At 47.6% G+C, this 8,762-nt stretch overlaps 2 protein-coding genes across 3 annotated transcripts in view; both read right to left on the reverse strand.

The window, feature by feature from the left end:
• Nucleotides 1–4,609, reverse strand: part of IP6K1 (inositol hexakisphosphate kinase 1) — a 30,550-nt gene extending 25,941 nt beyond the window's left edge. Inside the window, exon 1 of one of the 2 annotated variants that reach the window (XM_080987264.1) lies at nt 4,494–4,609. The gene's annotated coding sequence lies outside the window, so the exon portion shown is untranslated. Of the gene's footprint in view, nt 1–4,295; nt 4,455–4,493 lie in introns of those variants that run through there. The other variant, XM_080987263.1, reaches the window with a different exon arrangement.
• The window catches only part of CDC25C (cell division cycle 25C), a 391,961-nt gene that overhangs the window by 374,125 nt on the left and 9,074 nt on the right, over nt 1–8,762 (reverse strand). The gene's annotated exons all lie outside the window — the stretch shown is intronic.

Below are 8,762 nucleotides of genomic sequence, written 5' to 3' on the forward strand. Positions count from 1 at the left end.
AGTTTGGGGAGGTTTTTTTACATAAAGGGCAGCCACAGAGGAACCTAAACTATCTTAGGACCACGGAGAGGAGTTTAGCACTTCCTTTGCCCACCACAATTCTGACAAGTTGCTATTTGAATGTCAAAGGAAGTTCCCATTGGCTAACCCATTGTGATAGAACACATGGGTTCTGGCAGCCTGTTTAGCATGTGCCCTACCCATTTAGTATGTAAATTTGAACCAGCACCTTGAAATCTGCTTGGAAAATGATGCTGTGGCTGCAGAAGCACTAACATATAATGCTACCAGTCTTCCATCCCATCAAAAAGAGGGATATACTAGTTCAGAGGTTTTCAACCTTTTTCAGTCCATGGCTCCCTTGACCAGTTATATTCTTCCTGCCCTGTGGGGCTCAAGAGCCCAGTTATGTCACCCCTTGCCTGCAGAGCTGGCAGCCTCTCACCCTTTTTCAAACATGTCCCTTGTGGAGTGTTCCCTGAGCCTCCTCTCCCCTCTCCTTGGGAGTCCTTTAGGCAGCAGCAGCTGCTGCTAACCCTGGTCTCTGAGCTGCCCTGAACTGCCCCACAGGGGCCTGGGAAGCACCCCCTGGTCAGCCCCAGAGGCAGCATTCACCTGGGGAGCTTGTAGCCAGGGCTGCTGCAATGAACAGCTGTGCAAGCCTTTGGGAGGCAGATGTGAGAGGGCATCAGAGGAGGGAGGGAAGGAAAGAAGGACAGAGGCCAGTGTTGCCCGCGGCACCCCTGACCATCATTCAAGACACCCCAGGGTACCACAGCACACTGGTTAAAAACCAATGTACTCGTTAGTCACTAAAGGCAACTACATGCAGAGCATATTGCAGCCATTCCTCTTACATTACAATGGCTGGTTTGTATCCAAAAAGTCTGAGTGTAACCTTCATACCAAATCCAAGTTGATGAAAAGCACTCATATTTCTGAAACCTAAATTCTTTGCCAAGTTATCAACCTAACCTAATTAAAGTGAGTTTTCAGGATGAATAAAATATAAATTGCAAGGTACCCACTGCACTAAAAACTGCAGATCGTAGTTAATAACTATGATCCTTGGGCTGCAAAGGTTACCTTAAAAGAAATAATAGAATCATGGAATTGTAGAGTTGAAAGGAACCATGAGGGTAATCTAGTCCAACCCCTGTAATGCAGAAATATTTTGTCCAACATGGGGCTTAAACCCACAACTCTGAGATTAAGAATCTCATGCTCTACTGACTGAGCTGCAGTGATCTTTCAAGCAGCATTAAATATTTCCTTGTTGGTGTATTTTTTAGTGAAATATACTTTCAATCATCTTAACTTTGATTCCTGACATAATCATTTACTGAATGCATGTATCTCTGCAAATTTAACACACACAGCTAGTTATAAATAGGTTCCGCTGTAGGCATTTTTTTGCTTGTATAACAAAATTCATCAGCTGATTTTAGGCGAACTGACTTCCTCCTGTAAGAAAAGCATTAACTTAAAGGCTATACAAGAGGGTTGGAGTATCCACGCAAAACCGCTTAACTTAAGTGTCACCTATACTGTGCAAGCTCCCCTGCACCAAAATTTTGAATTATGGCTCAAGCTACGATGTTAAGTACAAACAAATGTTATAGCAAGTGAGAAAACACTAATATACTAGAATGGAGATTGGGAATCTTTTTCAGACCAAAGCCTGCATTCCTTCATAGACAACCTTCCAGGACCCATATGCCAGGAGTGAGAGGGGCCAGAGACAAAAGTTGGTGGGGCAATTTATTTATCATAGTTGTTAGTTACTCTTTTCATGGAAGGATCCAAATAAACTTACATTGAAACCAATTAATAACATCCAATAACAATCTAACAACACAGCTACACAGATAAAGCAGATAGGGACTAACAGATCCCACCACAATGCCATCCTTCAAACAATGTTATAAACTCAGATATAAAAGCTAATCGCCAAACGGCACCTTAAACCTAGGCTACAGTCGCCATAAAAGAATGTCTAGGCACCATTTCTCCCCCAGCGAAATTTAGTATTAATACTATTCATTTCATTTCTATAACACTTTCTACCTTAATGAAAAAAATTCTCAAAGCAGTTTACAACACATGGAAACAACAAATAAAACAATTCAGAATAAAACAAATTCAATCTTCAAGGAAAATATTTCAGATCCTTCTCTAAGTAACATTTTGCTTTCCCCATATTTATGTACCTACTTAATTTATATAGCTGCCCCATAGCAGAAGTCTAGGAAGTCAGGGTGGTGTAGTAGTCAGGGTGTCGGACTAGGTCCTGGAAAATCAGGGTTTAAATCCCCACTCAGTCATGTAGCTCACTGGGTGACCTTGAAGTCTGTCACAGTCCCTTAACCTACCTTACACGATCGTTGTAGGGATTAACTGAGGAGCAGGTGAACCATGTAGTCCTTGGAGAAAAAGGTGGGATATGAATGCAGTATATAAGCTCTTCAGCTTACCTGCCTAAGAAGGCTGGAGGGGCCAGACAGATGTCAGTCGCCAACCTGGCATCCAGAGATCTCCACATGGTCGCAACTGGACCAATGCCAGTCACAAAACACACCTGGTGCCTGGAGTACAGTGGTGCCTCGCAAGACGAAATTAATTCGTTCCGCGAGTTTTGTCGTCTTGCGATTTTTTTCGTTTTGGAAAAGCTTCAAAAATCACCAAAGTCTTTAAAAACCTCAAAAAAGGCTACCACACCGCGTTCTATGAGTTGCTCCTCGAAGTCAAGTCGCAACTGTATTAACGCTGTTAAGAAAAAGGAAACAAACTTGCAAGACGTTTCCGTCTTGCGAAGCAAGCCCATAGGGAAAATCGTCTTGCGAAGCAGCTCAAAAAACAAAAAAACCTTTCGTCTAGCGAGTTTTTTGTCTTGCGAGGCATTCGTCTTGCGAGGTACCACTGTATTTTGAACACTGTCTTCAAATTAAGGGCCAAACACCCAGATAAAGAGAAAATGTCTTTGCCTTGTGCCCAAAAATAAAGACGATACCAGTTGTGTCTCCCTAGGGATAGCATTCCACAAGTGTGAAGGGGCCACTACTGAAGAGACCAAGTAGTTTTTACTTTTATATAGTAGGCTACATGTGAGCCACACAAAAGTCAAAGGTTTCTACACACCACCCCCATCTCTACATCCAGGCAAGCAAAAGGCAGAGTCACAGCTCAAAGACACATTCTTGTCAGGCAAAAGCCCTTGAGGAGTGTGCAGAGCAGTCAATGCGTGCTGCAGCTTTGAGAGAAGGCCTGTTTATGGGTCTAACCTGGGGAGAGTCCCAAGGGCCAGTCCCAGAGGTCTGAAGGGCCACATTCAGTCTTTGGGACTGAGATTACCCAACCCTATACTAGAACAAGATTTGAGTGGTGGGAAGAGAGAAAATATTAAAATGCAAAGTTATTACTTGTCCAGTTCCAGCACAATTCCCTACATGTGGTTCTATGTTAAGGATGATCCATCAAAGCCAGTTGTTGGACACTTACTGCCTACAGAGCCTTCTGCTACTCCCAGAGTTCCCTGGATTGGGGCCAACATACTTACTTAGGTCCAGTGTGCCAAGCAGTCGCCTTCTGTTGAAAACCAACACCATTTCCCAACGGACATGGTGACCTCTGGGATTCAACCTGTCACCTCGTTAAAGGCTTTTCCCAGGCAGCGGAGGGGGAGGGAGAGAAAAACGGCTTGAGCGAAGCCCCCCCTCCCAATTTCTCGTGCAGCAGCTACTGACTCCAAGCTACACACACATCCCAAATGGGCCTCGTCTAATGATGTCAACCACTAAGAGGAGTAACGCGCCGTGTATTCACCAGAAACCCCGCTTCCAAAACAGACGGTTGAACGAAGCCAACCTGGCGCCGCGTCTCCATCGGGGAGGAAAGGATCCGGCAGAACCTGCAAAAGCGGCAGCCCAGACGCCCGTCGAGAATGAAGACGACTGGCAGACCGGGCTGCCTGGCAGGAGAGCCGCTTCCACTTCCCATTTTGTAACACCCTCCGCCTCCCCCCCACCCAATGGAAAGACACCTGCGCAGGATCCTTCCCTCGGGGGGCAGCCCCAGAAGCCCTCACGGACCCACCACACCCACCAGGGAGCCTGGTCTCTCTTCTCAGGCGCCGCTGCCTCGCCTCAGCCCCCACCGAGCTCCTTCCTTCTCCCCCCCGCCGACCGGCCTCCTCTTCCCCCTCCCGACACTCATTCAGATCCGAGCCGAGAGAGGAAGAGAGGCGCCCTCCCCTTCGCCTCCCGCGCACCAACCCCGCTTCCGAGACCGACACTTACCAAGGGAAACTTCTCCCTGCCCGGCCGGGGGGCGCTGCTACTCGGTCCCCCCAGGCCGGCTTCAAACACTGCCCTCACCCGCTCCCTACGGTTCGAATCAACAACAAGATGGCGGCGCCGGGAAGGTGGGCATTCTGCCGTCATAGCAACCGTGTTGTCCAAGGTCCGCCTTCCTAGGAGGATAATCCAATCACGTACCGATGTGTTCCTGGCGTTGTGCTGCTCCTCATTCTGATTGGATGGTGTAATCGTCACTCTTCTTAATTCTCCACGCCTCCTTCGGCAGGAACCCCCGTCTTCAGTTTTCCGACGCACGCTGCGCAAACGTGACGCAACCATCCTCTTGTGGAGGGGCGCTTTTCTATTGGCTAACAAGTCATGGCCTATCAACCAATTGAAGAAGCCTTTCACTGCTAATCTCTACCTCCACCTTGAGGCAGCTCTTTCAGGACCTGACCTCTGCTCTTTCCATGGAAAGTGGTTCCTAGATTACCTTTCTATAACTTAGTTTCTGACCCCTGCCGCCACCTTTATCAGTTAACACACGCTTTTGCTATTCTACTAAGTCTGCTCTTATCCGGAATGTGATTGAAGGCCTGCCCTCTGACCTTACCTTACCAGGAAGCTTGCAGCAAGCGTGTTAACACCCTATATTTTTCACACACCCCATCCTTCCACACTTAATCTACATCTGACAAAAAAAGAAAACTCAGCACACTTAATTTCTAAAACGCTTAATCTGTTTGCCCCAGAGAGTGCCCCAATCCCCACTTTGCAGGATTGCTTTATTACCATTTTTTTATTTTTACAAATTTCCATTCAAGTCTGGAATGATTTGGAATGGAGACAGATGGTCATTTTAAATAAAACTTATTGCTCAAAGTGTGTCTGTGTTGCACCTCTGCCTCTGGTTGTGCAGATTTTGATATTATTTGAAAAACCTGCAAACCCTGTTTGACCAAAAGAGGAAAAAAGAGGAAAAATATACATGTGCTTTTATAGTAGGAAGGGATGCCTCCTTCAGACTTGTTTTTTTAATTCTGCTTTGTTCCAGCACTGCAGAATTTAATCCCTTTGTCCAAGGACAGCTACACCCACCTTCTCACTGATTAGTTGTTGCTAAGTCAGACAAAGATAAGACTGAGGGAGGTTTTCAGAAACCCATGGCCTTCAGTGATGTGAACTGCTGGTATTATTTGAGGTCAGTATTAAGGTACCCATATTATTTGGGGACAGTATTAGGGTACGCATATTCTCTATGCTCTTACTTTACAAAGATAAAGGACCCCTGGATGGTTACCGTAAGTCCAGTCAAAGGCGACCATGAGGTGCGGCACTCATCTCGCTTTTCAGGCCAAGGGAACTGGCATTTGTCCTGTGCTGTAGCACACATAAAGTGGGACATTCTGGGATCAAATCAGAAAACCAAATGACTTTTCTAAATCAGGGATGTCCCTGGAAAATAGGGACACTTGGAGGGGCTGTCATACTAGAATTTGGGATGCCAGACAGTGGCGTAGCGTGGGGGGTGCCAAGGGTGCCGGCCGCACCGGGCGCAACATTGGGGGGGGCGCGAGTCCAGAGGGAAGGGACAAGTTCCTTCCTCCGCCGGGCTCCCCGCCGCTACCGCCAGCCTTACGCCCTAGCGCGTGCGCGCTCCCCGCCGCCGCTGCGACTGCGCTCCACTCACTGCTCGCAGGAGGAGCAGCTGCTGCAGCAGCGCCGACGCTGCCACCGACGCCTGGCCGGGCACAGGCAGCCTCCGCACCCCGCCGCCGCCGCCATTCCCTCGGCCCAGCCACAGGCGGCGGCTGCTTCTGCTGACTGGGAGGGAGGAGAGCTCCGAGGGGCCTCGCCGCGCCTTGCGCTCCCCAAAACCCTCCGAGAGGAAGCCGGCGGGCGGGCGAGGGTCTCCCGGCAGAAGGGGGCGCCGCTGGCTCCGGCTCTCAGCGCAAGTCTCAACCGCGGGGGGGGGGGCGAGGACGGAGCACGGCTGGAAGCCCCCGGACCCGGCCGGGAGGAGGAGAGGCGCTCGCCAAGCTCGGATCTGGAGCTCCACCTACAGCCCAAGGAGAGGAGGGGGCGGGGAGGCGCCTGAGGGGAGGGGGCTTCGGCTGCCTCGGCCCGCGGGGGCTCCGCAAATAATAAATTTAATAAATTCCTGCTGAGCCTTTGGGGGGGGTCCTTGGCTCCTTCGCTCGCCCCCAGCCCCAGTGGCGTAGCGTGGGGGGGTGCAGGGGGGCCGGGCGCAACACCTGGGGGGGGCGCTCGCACTCGAGTGCTAAAATCCACGGGTTAGGGGGCGCAAATTACTTGCCTTGCCCCGGGTGCTGACAACCCACGCTACGCCACTGATGCCAGAATTTGGGTCCCATTCAAACGGAAACATTATTCTGAAATCACAGGCATCTTTGCTGTTGCAATTACATCTACATTCACTTGCCAAGTGTTTTTCACGTGTCTGACAAAGTAGGCACTGTTCCATGAAAGCTTATGCCGCAATAGTCTTTGAGATGTCACAGCAATCTGTTGTTTTCACAATGGTTCCCACTCTTGAATTTATATTTCCAACACCACAGCACCAAGCACTCTCTATTTTTGCTACAGCTTTATTCCTGTAATGTTTCAACACTCTCGGGTCAAACCATATCATGTGTCCAATATGTTAAGCCCATTGCCCCCCTCCCAACCCTCTCCCTTACACAGGATTACATATGGCTTGGTAAAAAAACCATAGTAAATTACATAACTTGCCCAGAAATAACCACCATCTCATGCTAACTAGAAGTGGAAACAGTCTACCAAAAATTTACTAAAACCTCCAAACATAAAACTAGATGTATTGTTGAGAGTAGGTACCTTTTCAATTTATGTGGATTCCTGTATCCAGATTGCCTGTACAGTGCAGGTATGCAAATTACATTGCCAATACTAATTCTGTAAATTGCCGTCATCTACAGTGGATTAGTATATAAGGTTAATATTCAGCCAATGCAAATCTTCCCCGTTTCAAAACATTTGTGGCCCCCCCATGTCCTTTTTATTGCACGTTTCTGATGATTTGTGCCCATTATGCTATTGGGTTGGCCATATGTACTTCTGGTTTCAATACTGTTTGTGCCTGCAAAAGTTTTGGGGAGGTCACACTGCTTCATTTCCAGTCTGTGCATGTCTTGTAGCATCTAGCTGAAGACCTGTTACTTTTCATACCACATTCCTGTATGATGGGGGGGGGGGTTGGCCCATTGCACTAGAGTGCCCTTCTAGACAATAATAGTGTAATAACACTGGGGAAGCATAAAAAAACTAATAAAGTGGAATGTTGTGCCAAACAAAAATTCACCACTAAAGCACTGTTACTGTGTTTACGCCATGTTGCAGAATACACCTGCCCCAAACCTGCTCTAGTCTGCAGAGGTCCTATGTGACTCTGCCCCAGGGTGTTCACAGCTTTCTAGCCAGTAGGGTGTCTTACAGCTTGGCAACTTAAGATCAGTGAGGAAAAAGAGAAATGGGGAATCTATGCCAGGTGGCCTCTGCTCAGCAGAGGTTTTGAGCTCTAGCTTCTTGTTCCATTGCACTGCTCTTATGTGTGAGAGACGAGTGTGTGGTTCTGCATAGCTAATGCAGAAACAATGGGGGCTTTTTGAAACTAACTGGAACTAAAAAAACCTGCTTCCAGCTTTCACTTCTCTATTGAAGCTCTCATTTATTTGTCATTCTGGGGTAACCAAAGGTTATACCTGTGGTTCCCATGGCCCAGCTCACCTTACCTCAGCCAAGAGAATTTAAAAGGGAAGACAGATACACAAATGGGGCATCCTGATGTTATAGAAATGTCCCTGCAATAGAGCTGTCAGCAGATTAAGGTGTCCTTCTTTGATCAACTCTCTGTATGTAACAAATGGGAGTGATTAACTGGTTTACTAAATGTCATTGAACACTCTTTAACATTCCAAATGCCATCCTCTATACTGTATATAACACATTAGTAATCAATCCTTGCAGTTGTATGCTTCATGGGAGGGTGTCCAAGTTTCTTCTAACCTGCCTCACACATGAAAATTGTTGTCAGTGTTCAGTGTGGTTTGATGGTAACATGTGTCATCAAAATTCAGGAAACATCAGGGTGCACAAAATAATATGATGCTCTCAATACCACACATACCAATTTAGGGCATTTTGTTCAGGGAGCTCGGTCAAGAGACAATGGTTCATTTGATGTTAAGGGCAAGCCACAAGGCTGGCTCCAAGTTGGGGTGGGGTTTTTTTTGGGGGGGAAGCTATTAGGAAAGACGCACCCAATAGGCTCTGCTCTCCCCCTCCCCCTCTTATTTTAAAGATAACATCTTAGCTCTTCTTAGAACATAATGGAAACGCACAAGTTTAGAACTTGCTCTTTGGCCTGTTAACCTCCCTACCCCTAGTATCAGATATTTTGGAAATGGTTGTGCTAACTTAGTGGTT

This window comes from Podarcis pityusensis, assembly GCF_964106645.2.
Source record: "Podarcis pityusensis genome assembly, chromosome: 2".
Taxonomy (NCBI): Eukaryota; Metazoa; Chordata; class Lepidosauria; order Squamata; family Lacertidae; genus Podarcis; species Podarcis pityusensis.